Raw genomic sequence first — 12,088 nt, forward strand, 5'->3', positions numbered from 1 at the left:
CTTCTTTGTATCTAGTTCTAGCTTTATACTTTTGTCTATAGAGATTTTTCTCATTTAGTTGATTTAATTGATTCATGTCTGCTTGGGATTTCATCATTCTTTCATTGATTTGCTTTTGAGTGTTTAGGTTATTTTTCAATCTTTCACTAATTTGGTTTTAAGATCTCAATTCATTTCTTATTCTTTCATTGATTTTTCTTTCCAAATTTAGATCATTTCTTAATCTTTCATTGATTTGTCTTTAGCTCATGATTTCCTCATTTGCATTGGAGATTTGGTCCATAAGATTTGCATGTTGAAGGGATTGGTTCTAGATTTCATTGTTTCTTCCATTCATTTCTTATTTCATCTTGTTCCTCTATTCCAAGATTACACATAGCCTTATTGATTGAATTTTTTGTTCTCTTTTGACCTTTCTTACTTCTTCTTACAGGGAACCATTCTTCTCTAGGAGTTCTTTGATTGCATCATTTGCTTCATCTAAACTACTTGAAGGGAAAAAGTCTACAATTCTTTCTTCAATGTATTGATGATCATTCATTTGATTTGCAAGTTTTTTCCTTCTTTACAAATATTGCGAAAGTTTCTCCTTAGCTTTCTTGAGGTATGCAATGGCCATTTCTATATCCAACTTTTCATTGTCAATTGCCTTATCAAGTCTAAATATCTCCATATCTTTGATCTTTTCTCAAGTTGTTAAAATTTTTCCTAAGAACCACAAAGCTTTGTTACCAATTGTTGGACATATGCAAGACTATGATAGGTTATTAAAAGTGGAGGGGTGAATCAGTAACCTTTAAAACTTTATCAATTTCAGCACTTTATAGCGATATACCAATTATCTAATTTCATGCATGAGAAACTGAAAACATAAAACATTCATAACATAATAATTTGGTGACCCATAAACCTTCCAAATAGAAAGTAAAACTAGGGTGGGGATGATACCCAAAAAACTTCAATACAATAGCATAAAGTTGGCTTGTTAAAGTTTACAATGATCACTTTTGATGATCTACCATGTTAGGAGCAATTAGGACTGCTAGGTCCACCTTGTTAAAGGATTTAAAAACACACAATAAAGTATGCACTTGATAAAGAGATTTTGAGAAAGACTATTAAGTCTACCTTGTTAAAGGATTTAGATTGATTCACCCATTAGAATAAAACAATAGATCTTTGACTTACAACTAATTTTTTGATAAAGATTCCTTGATTATACTGATCACCTTTTGTGATGGGTATGTCTCTATTGCTCCTTTTTTGATATGGCCTTTAATGCATTCTTTATCTACTACTTGATGATATTCCCATTCTTACATACTTATGTTCATGAATTACATATTCACACACATTGGATATGATACAATACATTACATATATACTAATCCAATTTACATAATAACAAAGTTGACAATTATACAGGTTAACACCAATATTACAAAGTTGGCCCAAATGAAGACACTTAGGTTCTAAAGACTAACTTGGTGAAGTTCTGATACTCAGAGTCCACTGCCATTACTCAACATCATCATGCACTTAGTAGAAGTTGAATCTTGGTCCATATTAATCCCCTCAAAGTAGTGTCAAACTTGGCCTATACTGGTGACTTAGTAAATACCATGTCACTTGGCATAAATTGAATGACTAGTTTACCATCACTTCACTCGATAAATACTAACTTCACATATGGCTAAGTTAACACTAGCTTTGCATCACATGAATTTCTAGCTCAGTAGAAAATACAAAGCTTGGTAACCACTAAAGTGCTCAGGTTGAACTACTAGACTTCACACTATGTGATTCTGCTTGGTTTGAACTGCTACACTTCATAGTAACTAAATTCCCTTGATATCCACTGGAATGCTCAGTGGCCACTTGGAATTATTCCAAAAGACTCAGTAGTAACTACAGAACTTGGTGGTTACTGAATTACATGGAAAACATTGTAGATTGTTTAATGAAATCGGTAGCCATACAAAATTTGAATAAGTGTTGTCACTAATAACAAACCGTAATGATATGTCAACACATACTTCCTTCCCAATCTACATCAATATATGTACATAGAAGGAAATCACTTGATCTAGCATACCAAATTCCATAATTAGATGTTCCTTTCAATTATTTGAACATCCTTGTTATTTCTACATAATTTTTCTTGTTAGAATTAGATTGAAATATACCTATAATCCCAACTGCATTGCTATATTTGGTATAATGAGCCTTGCTCAAATTGGTCACAAATTACCCTAATTTTTTGACTTGTAATAAATGGTTAATAGATCCACAATGAATATAATTCTTTCTTTCATCTGTTAATGCACTAAGAGAATAGGATGCATCTATAACCAAGACATCTTTACAAGATTTGAATACAAACTAATATCAAATCTAAAGCTCTAGTATCATATATATAAAAAAATGCTTAATTCTGATAAAGACTAAAACCTATAGTAGTAGAACATAATATGCATGAATAAATAGGAGAAACCTGGTTCTTGAAGTCACTTTGAGTCTCCACTGACAATGCAATCAATATCTCTAGGTATTGTGCCCTAATGACAATGTAATATAGTGTTCCTACAACAAGCTCCTGTAGCAAATTCCCGACTTATTATTCCGCTTCACATCTAGCCCTTGGTCACAAATTTGGTACAATGAAGTGATTGTAATACCACCTCCAATCATAAATAATTCAGGTGAAGTTTCACACCCTCAAAATTGCTATGGTTGGGAGTTTTCATTCCCAAAGATGAATTGATTATTTGTAGGCCCTTGGCTCCACAAATACACATGCAAATGTTAATAAAAAATCCAAATGCCTTCCCATGAGGCTCTCTCCTATGTTTATATTATTCTTGCTCCCCCTTCTATAAGAATCATAAGTGTTATCTTTTTGCACTATTCTGGAAGCTTCCTCCTTTCCAAAAATATATGAGCTATGCTTCTCAATGATTCCCTAATATTAAATTAATTAAATATAAAGTCAACTTTTAAATTTTTAAATTGTTTAATGACTTTATAATAAATCCATTTAATTATTTCCACTTAGAATTTGAAGGAAAAAATGCTAAGAAATCTATTGAGAGGCTAAAGAGATGGGGACATTATAGTCCGCCCATCTAGAAATTGCTTGTCCCCAAGCAATCTCAACTCTAGATGTTGCAGAATCTCTTCACTCTCCCATGTAGCATCCTCAATAGGTAGGTTCTTCAATTTAATCAAATATTCTCTAATGACATGGCTTCTCAATTTCTTCTCTCTAAAATCTAGTATAGCCTTTGGTATCAAAATAAACTTATCCTCATCATCTAAGGGTGCTAGAACTATAGAAGGAGCCACATGATGGCCCAATGTCTTCTTGAGGCATGATACATGGAAAATATTGTGAACTTTACTATTTTCTGGCAACTCTAGCTCATAGGCCACTTCACCCACATGCCTAATGACTTGGAAGGGTCCATAGTATCGTGGCTTGATCTTCTCTGCACCACTCTTCTTGAGAGTAGACTATCTGTAGGGATGCAACATCAAATAAACCATGTCTCCAAACTCAAAAGAGCATTTCACTCTCTTCTTATTTGGATATTGTTTTTTTTGGTTTTGTGCCTTCTAGATGTTTTCATGAAGAGACCTCATGATATCCTAATTTTCTTGTAACATGTCTCCAACACTAGGTAGTCTACTATCACTTATCAAAAAATCAAGAAAGCTAGGAGCCTCATAACCATACAAGGCCATGAATGGTTTCATCTAATAGAAATATGGTAAGTGGTGTTGTAGCAGTACTCACAAAGGTATATCCACTAAACCCATCCTTTTTGCTACCCAACAATATAATTTTTGAGGTACCCTTCCACCCATTTGTTGACTATCTCTATCTATCCATCTGTTTGAGGGTGGTAACTAGAACTCGGAGAAAGCTCAGTCCCACACAATTTGAAAATCTCCTTCTAGAAATTTCTCATAAACCAACTATCTTGATCACTAATAATGTTTCATGGTAATCCATACAATCTAAACACCTCATGAAAAAATAGTTTGGCAACCTGTGTGGCTGAATATGAAATAGTGATCGGAGAAAAATGTGCAAACTTGGTCAAGAAATAAACCACCACATAAACACAATCCTTGCCTTACACCTTTGGCAACCCTATAATGAAGTCCATAGATATATATTCCCACTTCTTGTTTGGAATTGGAAATGGCAGTAATAAACTAGTAGGATATGTATGGTTCTATTTGTTCTACTGACAAACAACACATTCTCTAACATATCATTGAACATTAGATTTTAGACCCTTCCAAGTGAACGTCTCCTGAATCTATCGATAGGTTTTGAAATAGCCAGGATGGCTTGCCAATGGTGAATCATGAAATGATTCAATACTATGTTGTTCACTTTGGATCCTGGAGTCAAGAAAATCCTTCCCTTGTAAATGATAAGATCATTCACCACCGTGTAGCTATTATCCTATAGTGACCCATCAATAATACTTGAAGCCCAAAAATCCTTAGCATATGCTACCACAATCAAATGACTCTAATCCTCTGAAACCTCAGCCATAGAGCTAAAATATGGTTAGTGAGACAAGGCAACATTGACTATATTCTATGAACCTTTGACAAAAGAAATGTCAAAATCATAAGATTGCATCTTTCTTACCCACTTTTTTTGATGGTCATTAAGATCTTGCTACCCAAGGAAATGTCTCAAGCTATTATGGTCTATTTTAATAATGAATTTATTGCCCACTAAGTGTTCCCTGAACTTGGCCAATGCATGCATAATGGCCAACATTTCCTTGTCATATATATTGTAGCTCCTCTTAAGGCCCCTCAACTTCCTACTTTCATATGTAATTGGATGTTTGTCTTGCATAAGGACAACTCCAATCCCCTCACCTAAAGTGTCACACTGCAACTCAAGGGGTTTAATGAAATTGGGCAATGCAAGCACTGGGCAAGTAGTCATAATCATTTGAACATCTCAGAGAATTCTTGTGCCTCATGAGTCCAAACAAAAGCCCCTTTCTGAGTCAAATCTATAAGTGGTTCTGCATGGCGAGAATACCCATTGACGAATCTGCCATAGAATCCACATAAACCCAAAAATTCTCTAAGTTGTGTTAGATTCGTCGGAGTAGGCCACTCAATAATTGCCTTGACCTTATCTAGATCCATCTAAACTGCTTATGCTCTAATGATGTGACCCAAATACAATAATTTTGTCATGCCCAAGTCACATTTAGATTCCTTGGCATATAGAGAATCCTTACCAAGAATACCCAGAACTATGTCAAGATGTGTAAGATGCTCTTCCCATGTCTGGCTATAAACCAAGATATCATCAAATAAGAATAACACAAATCACCTCAACTATGAATGAAATACCCTATTCATAGTAGAGTGGAATGTAGTAGGGGCATTGGTTAGCCCAAATGGCATAACCAAAAACTCAAAATGTCCATAATGGAAATGAAAAGTTGTCTTCTCAATATCTTCTTTTCTCAAATGAATTTGGTGGTAACCTAATTTTAGATAAATTTTGGAGAAGTACTTGGCACCATGCAATTCATCAATCAATTCATCAATCCTTGGAATGGGGTAACAGTTCTTGATTGTTCTCTTGTTAATCATTCTATAATCAATACACATCCTTAGAGTACCATCCTTGTTTTTAACCAATACTACTGATGAAGAAAAAGATGACTTACTCAATCCAATATGCCCCATAGCTACCAATTCATTGATAGTTTTTTCTATCTCATCTTTAAGCCACTCAGGGTGCTTGTAGGGAGTGACTATAAAAGGCTTAGCACCCTCCTCCAATTGGATGATGTGTTCTATCCCTCTATCTGGAGGTCTACTAGTTGGAATCTTTCTAAAGACCTTATCATGCTTGATCCTCAACTCTTGTATATCAGAATGATAAATAGATTTTTGCTGCTCTTCTTGTGTTGGCTTCAAAACACAACTTGTTTCCCACTCAACCATGTCATGATGCAAGAGATGTTCCATTTTCCTAAGGGAAATAGTCTTGCAACTGGTGTCTCTGAGTGCTTTCAACACATGAGTTTTCCCATCCATCTCAAATATCGTTTCCATCTCACGGAGGTTGAGGGTGAATATTCCTATGTCATGTAACCATGTCATTCCCAAAACCATATCTATGTCTCCCATATTCACCACATAAAAATATGCTTTGAACTCATAGTTATTCAAGTGCATGGGAATTTTTGAAATCATTTTTTCACACCTAAGAGTGAAACCATCAGCAACCTTAACTTGAATTTCCTAAAACTTCTCAATTTGTATACCATGCCTCTCAACAAGCCTAGTATCAATGAAATTGTGTGTCACACCTATATCAAGAAGAGGAATAATATTTTGACCAGAAAGAACCCCTCACATCCTAAAAGACCCTTCTTGTTGAATACTTGTAAGATGAGCCTCTTTAAGTTTCACTTCTTCCTCTAATTCTTCATCATGTTCTGATTTTTTTGATTCTAAATCATTAATTTCAGATTTTTGGTCTGAATCAAAATCTTAAATTACTGCCCACATTGCACAATTTGACTTCCCCTTAAGTTTCATAGGGTAGTCATGGTTAATATCATATGGTCCCTTACAATAGAAGCATAGTTTCTTCTTCCTCAAATCATTAAGAGTCTCATGGTCAAGCAAAAAACTAGACTTATCTTTAGCTTTGTCCTCCTTAAGAAACTTTTTGTTGTCATGAATGGAAAATGTTCCCTTTGATTTAACCTTGCTGGTATGGGTAGAAAACTCCATGCTTTGTGCCTTCTTCATTGCTTCCCATAGTGAGGGAGGATCAAAAGCTTTCAACCAACCTTTCAATGGCTCCATCAATCCTTCCATGAATAAGACCACCAATCTTCTTTCACTAATGTTAGGAACCATGACTAATAACTATTGGAAGTCATTCACATAACCATCAAGGGAACCATGTTGTTTTAGTTGTGCCAATTCAGAGAAACTCACCTCAGGATCTTTGACATCAAACCTTTCAATCAACCTATTAGTAAACTCCTCATATGTAGTGATAAGGTTGTGTCCAAGAGTGAGTAACCCATGATACCGCCCCTCATGAGTAGCTCCTTCAAGATGTAGTATGGAAAATATTATGTCATCCTCTTCAGGCATTGGTCTCAAAGAAAGATAATTATCAAGCTTTTGAATCCAAGACCTAGCTATGCATTTTTTTCTTCCATCATAGTAAGGCATAGGAATCTTACCATGTGTTTGTTGATAGTCATTTCTTGGAGCATAGTGATCATTTCTTCCTCCTCTCCTATTCCTTTGATTCATGAATTGATCAAACATCCATATTTCTCTCATATCAGGAGGAAGAGTGGTATACTCCAAGTAGGCCTTTTTAGCTTCATCTTCAAATGAAATAGCTTGAGTACCATGTGGTTATTCTTCTCTTGGTATAAAGGTGGGAAAAAAATGCCTAGAGACTATTCCTCTAGTGTCTTCAGCATGATGTATAGACCCTCCCTCATTATCTCCACTATGTTCAGCTATGTTTTGATTTTGAGTGGCTGTGTTCTAATTTTGAGTGGCTTGCTTATCCATTTTTGCTAATAAGCATGACAAAATATCAAGCATGGTATCAAATTTCCTTTCAGCTCTTGCATCCCTATTTTCTTCTTCTACCATATTTTGAACTATTTTTTTGGTATCTCTTTCTCTTAATGCTTTTGAGGATGTATCCCCTTCAACCTATGGATTATGATATTGTTGTTTTCATTGTTCCCTATTATAACATCTGATTTATCTCTCACTCATCTATTGTTTGGCTAATCACAAGATGACAAGATGAAGGCTTTGATACCACTGTAATGAGCCTTGCTCAAAGTAGTCACAAATTACCCTAATTTTTCTACTTGTAATAAAGGGTTACAAGATCCACAATGAATATAATTCTTTCTTTCATCTGTTAATGCACTAAGAGAATAGGATGCATCTACAAACAAGACATCTTTACAAGATCTAAATACAAACTAATATCAAATCCAAAACTCTCATATCATATATATAAATAAATGCTTAATTCTAATAAAGATTGACACCTACAAAAGTAGCATATAATATACATGAATAAATAGGAGAATTCTAGTTCTTGAAGTCACTTTAAGTCTCCACTAACAATGTAATCAATATCTCTAGGTATTATGCCCTAATGACAAGGTAATATAGTGTTCCTACAACAAGCTTCTGTAGCAAATTCCCTACTTATTCTTCCTCTTCACACCTGTCCCTTGGCCACAAATTTGGCACAATGAAGTGACTATAATACCACCTCCAATCAGAAATAATTTAGGTGATGTTTCACACCCTCAAAATTTCTATCATTGGGAGTTTTCATTTGCAAAGGAAAATTGATTATCTATAGGCCCTTGGCTCCACAAATACACATGCAAATATTAATAACAAATTTGAATGCCTTGCCATGAGGCTCTCTCCTCTATTTATATTATTCCTACCCCCCCTTCTAGAAGAATCATAAGTGTTATCACACTATTATGGAAGATTCCTCCTTTCCAACAATAGATGAGCAATGCTTCTCAACGATTCCCTAATATTAAATTAATTAAATATAAAATCATCTTTTTTATTTTAAAATTATTTATTAACTTTATAAGAAATCAATTTAATTATTTCCACTTAACCTTCGAAGGATGAAAGGCTAAGAAATCTATTGAGAGCCTAAAGAGATGGGGACATTACATTTGGATTGGTGTGAGTCAAATATTGCAAACCTCCAACCATTGATATGTACTTCTTTTCCTTAACTATAGGTGTCTCATCTTTACTATATAACTTATGACTAGATATCATAGGTGTACCAACATGCTTACAAATTTCTAATCCAAATCTCTTCAACAAGTCTTTCAAGTAATTAGCTTATGAAATGAAAATACCATCACTACTCTACACAATCTACAACCCTAGGAAAAACTTCATTTTTCCTATCATGCTGATCTCAAATTCATTCTTCATCTCTTCAACAAACTTATCACTTTCTTCATCATTACCTCCAAATATGATGTCATCAAAAAATATTACTATTATCAAAAAACCATTCTCAATTTATTTCAAATATGTAAGTTACTATCTATCATACCTTTAGAAAATTCAAGTTTTGCCAAATAGTTGTCCAACCTTGGATACCAGGTTCTATGTGCTTGCTTTAGACCATATAGATACTTCTTTAGTTTTCATACCATATCTTTGTCTCTTGTCAAAAGAAAACCTTTAGGCTATTCAATATATACCTCTTCTTCAAGTTCTCCATTTAGGAAAGCTGATTTAAAATCCATCTTATATACTTTGAACTTCTTATTTGCTACATAAACCAAGAACATTCTTACTACTTCCATTATTTTTATAGAGACATATGTCTCTTCATAGTCTATGCCTTCTCGTTTTAAGTAAACTTTGCATACAAGTCTAGCCTTATTTCTCATAACTTCTCCTTGCTCATTCATCTTGTTTCTGAATACCCATTTGGTTCCTATCACATTCATTTGGTTCGTAACACTACTAACTAAAAATACAATATACATTTTCTTTATGATCTGCAATTTTCTTTCAATTTTCTCCCCCTTACTCCTTACATCTTCTCACATCTTCTCCCCTTTTTTGAAATTAATGCCAAAGATTTATACAATATTTATTTACATAGTAATGCCAATATGTGACAAGAAGTCTGGGTGTATCTTGAAGATAAGTGCCAAAGTCTTGTCCTAATTCTCTTGCAAGACCTTGCATGTGAGAAATGAAATCTACACTTTTGCTACCAATTCTATCATGTTGTCTACAATGGAGAAGTTATTGTCATGGATGAGCATTTTTTAATGTGCAATGTGCTTCTACAATGCATCCATGTTTGTGAGAATCATATTTTGAATATCTATCAATGTTGATCTGATTCTTGCCTCTTCTCTGAGCAATACTATCTACATATCTATTAGAAGTCTAATATTGTTGAAGTGCACAAAGTTTGAACTTGGGTCAAGTTGCAATTGTTATGCACTTAACTTCAGATCCTCATCAATCTTTGACAATTTATCTCTTATTTGTTTAGTGAAAATTGATGTACCAAACAGTTTACCAAAATTTAAAGATACATTGATGCAAGAGGTCTCTAGAGAGCCTAAAATAGTAGATAGTTCTACTGGATGAATGACAATTTTTTGAGCAATAAGTTATAAAACTTTATTCTCAAACTTTTTCTTGGGGCTTTCTACAATAATTTGTCCTGTCCATCGCAATCTTCATTATATTTTTGGACTACCTCTGCCAATTGATATCAACCAATTGATACAAAATTGGATGAGAAGTATCAATCTTTATACTTAGAGCCTTTGCTAGAATATTCTTAGCATCCTCAATTATTTTAAATTATTTTTTTCTTTCCTCTCTAAGCCTTTGCTACTTGGCTTTTCTTTGAAGTAGTTCACAAAAAATTTACATTTGATCTAGATTTAGATTTGAGATGTCCCATTTGGGAATGAAAATATTCTCATCAAGATCTATATCCTCTTCCTTTTCTTTATCTTATCCCAAAAAATTTGTTCTTAGTTGAAGCTTGGTCTCAACTATCCTTGCACTTATTACTTGCATACTAAGAATGGAAACAATTGTAAAAATAGTATGATTAACTACAAAAAAGGATACTACACTCATTGAAATACTAGTAGAAGAAATACTTGATGTAACCAAAACTGATGTAAAAGGAAGAGCTTGTAGCTTGGTAGATGAAGTTTTGGGTCGTACTATTAATCAAGTACTGAGCTAGACATGTGCAAAGATTGATTGAAGGCTTGTGCTTTTAGAACTATTCATAATCAGTCCTACTAAGGCATTCTCTAGTCTTGGTGGTTTTTATTGTTTTGTTGGGAGAATGAAGAAGTGAGGCTATGACCCCTGCAACAATATTTACTAGGTTGGTCTCCTTAGTATCTTGTGCATCTTCCTTAGTAGCTTCCTACCCATGTTCCTCTTCATCATCTACATTATCAAAATCAATCACCTCTTCATCTTTCTCTTGACCATCATGATCAGCCTTATCACTTATACTCACTAAAAAATCACTCAATTTTTGAAGAAGATAGAAATTCTTCCATATGTTGGTAGCATTCTTTATAGCATGTTCAATTTCTTTCAATAACACAAGATAATTGTTGAATATTAAAGTTAACTTTTCTTCATTTATCTTCAAAGATTCCTTCACCTCCTTGTCATCCAAATTTGGCATGAGTTACCTTAGGGTCTACTCATATATATGTTTTGTAGTTTTCATGGCATTCTCCCATCTTGGCTTAATCTTGTCCATCAAAGCATTAGGAATCTACTGAGTAAGCTGGTTAGGAGAGTACTTTCACTTACCCATCTTAGATATTAATATATCTTCTATTTTCTTCTGCTCCTTTGTAGTTCTGATCTCATATTATAGCACTTTGAAATTTATAATGCCAAATCCTAATTTTAATTCTTTCATTCTTTCTTCAAATGTGGGTGGAGACCTCTTGAAGATTATGTCTCCTCCTTCTTTATCTTCTTTCTTCCTTAACAATCTCCATGTGAACATAGCAATAGATGTCTTGGTAGGTTTGGTAATGATTACCTTGCCTTTCTTATTTAGTGGCTCTTCTTCCCTTTAATTTTTTTCATCTTCTACTTATTCATCCTCTCATTTTCCTTTAGTTAACAGAAGAGTGGAACTAGTTTTTAGTTTGGCAATCCTCTTCTTGCCCTTGTTAACTACCTGAGGGAGTTTGATTTCCAATTCTATCCTGGCCTTTGCCTCATCATAGGTGCTAAAGTAAGTAGCCTTGGGACCAACTAGCTCATTTATGAATGCCTCAATTTTGTCTTTAGTTTCATCAATATTTACCTCATACCCTAGCAGTTTTACCCATGCAATTCTTAGTCTAGCTGCCTAAATGTATACTTTGTCACTATCAACCATGAAATAGACATCATCTTTGTAATCCTCAACTAATTTCCATGGAATCTAGAATCTATTATTCATTTTCTCCTTAAATGCATA

Source organism: Cupressus sempervirens, chromosome 9 (assembly GCF_028749045.1).
Source record: "Cupressus sempervirens isolate cs-2001-9-10 chromosome 9, ASM2874904v1, whole genome shotgun sequence".
In the NCBI taxonomy this organism is placed as follows: Eukaryota; Viridiplantae; Streptophyta; class Pinopsida; order Cupressales; family Cupressaceae; genus Cupressus; species Cupressus sempervirens.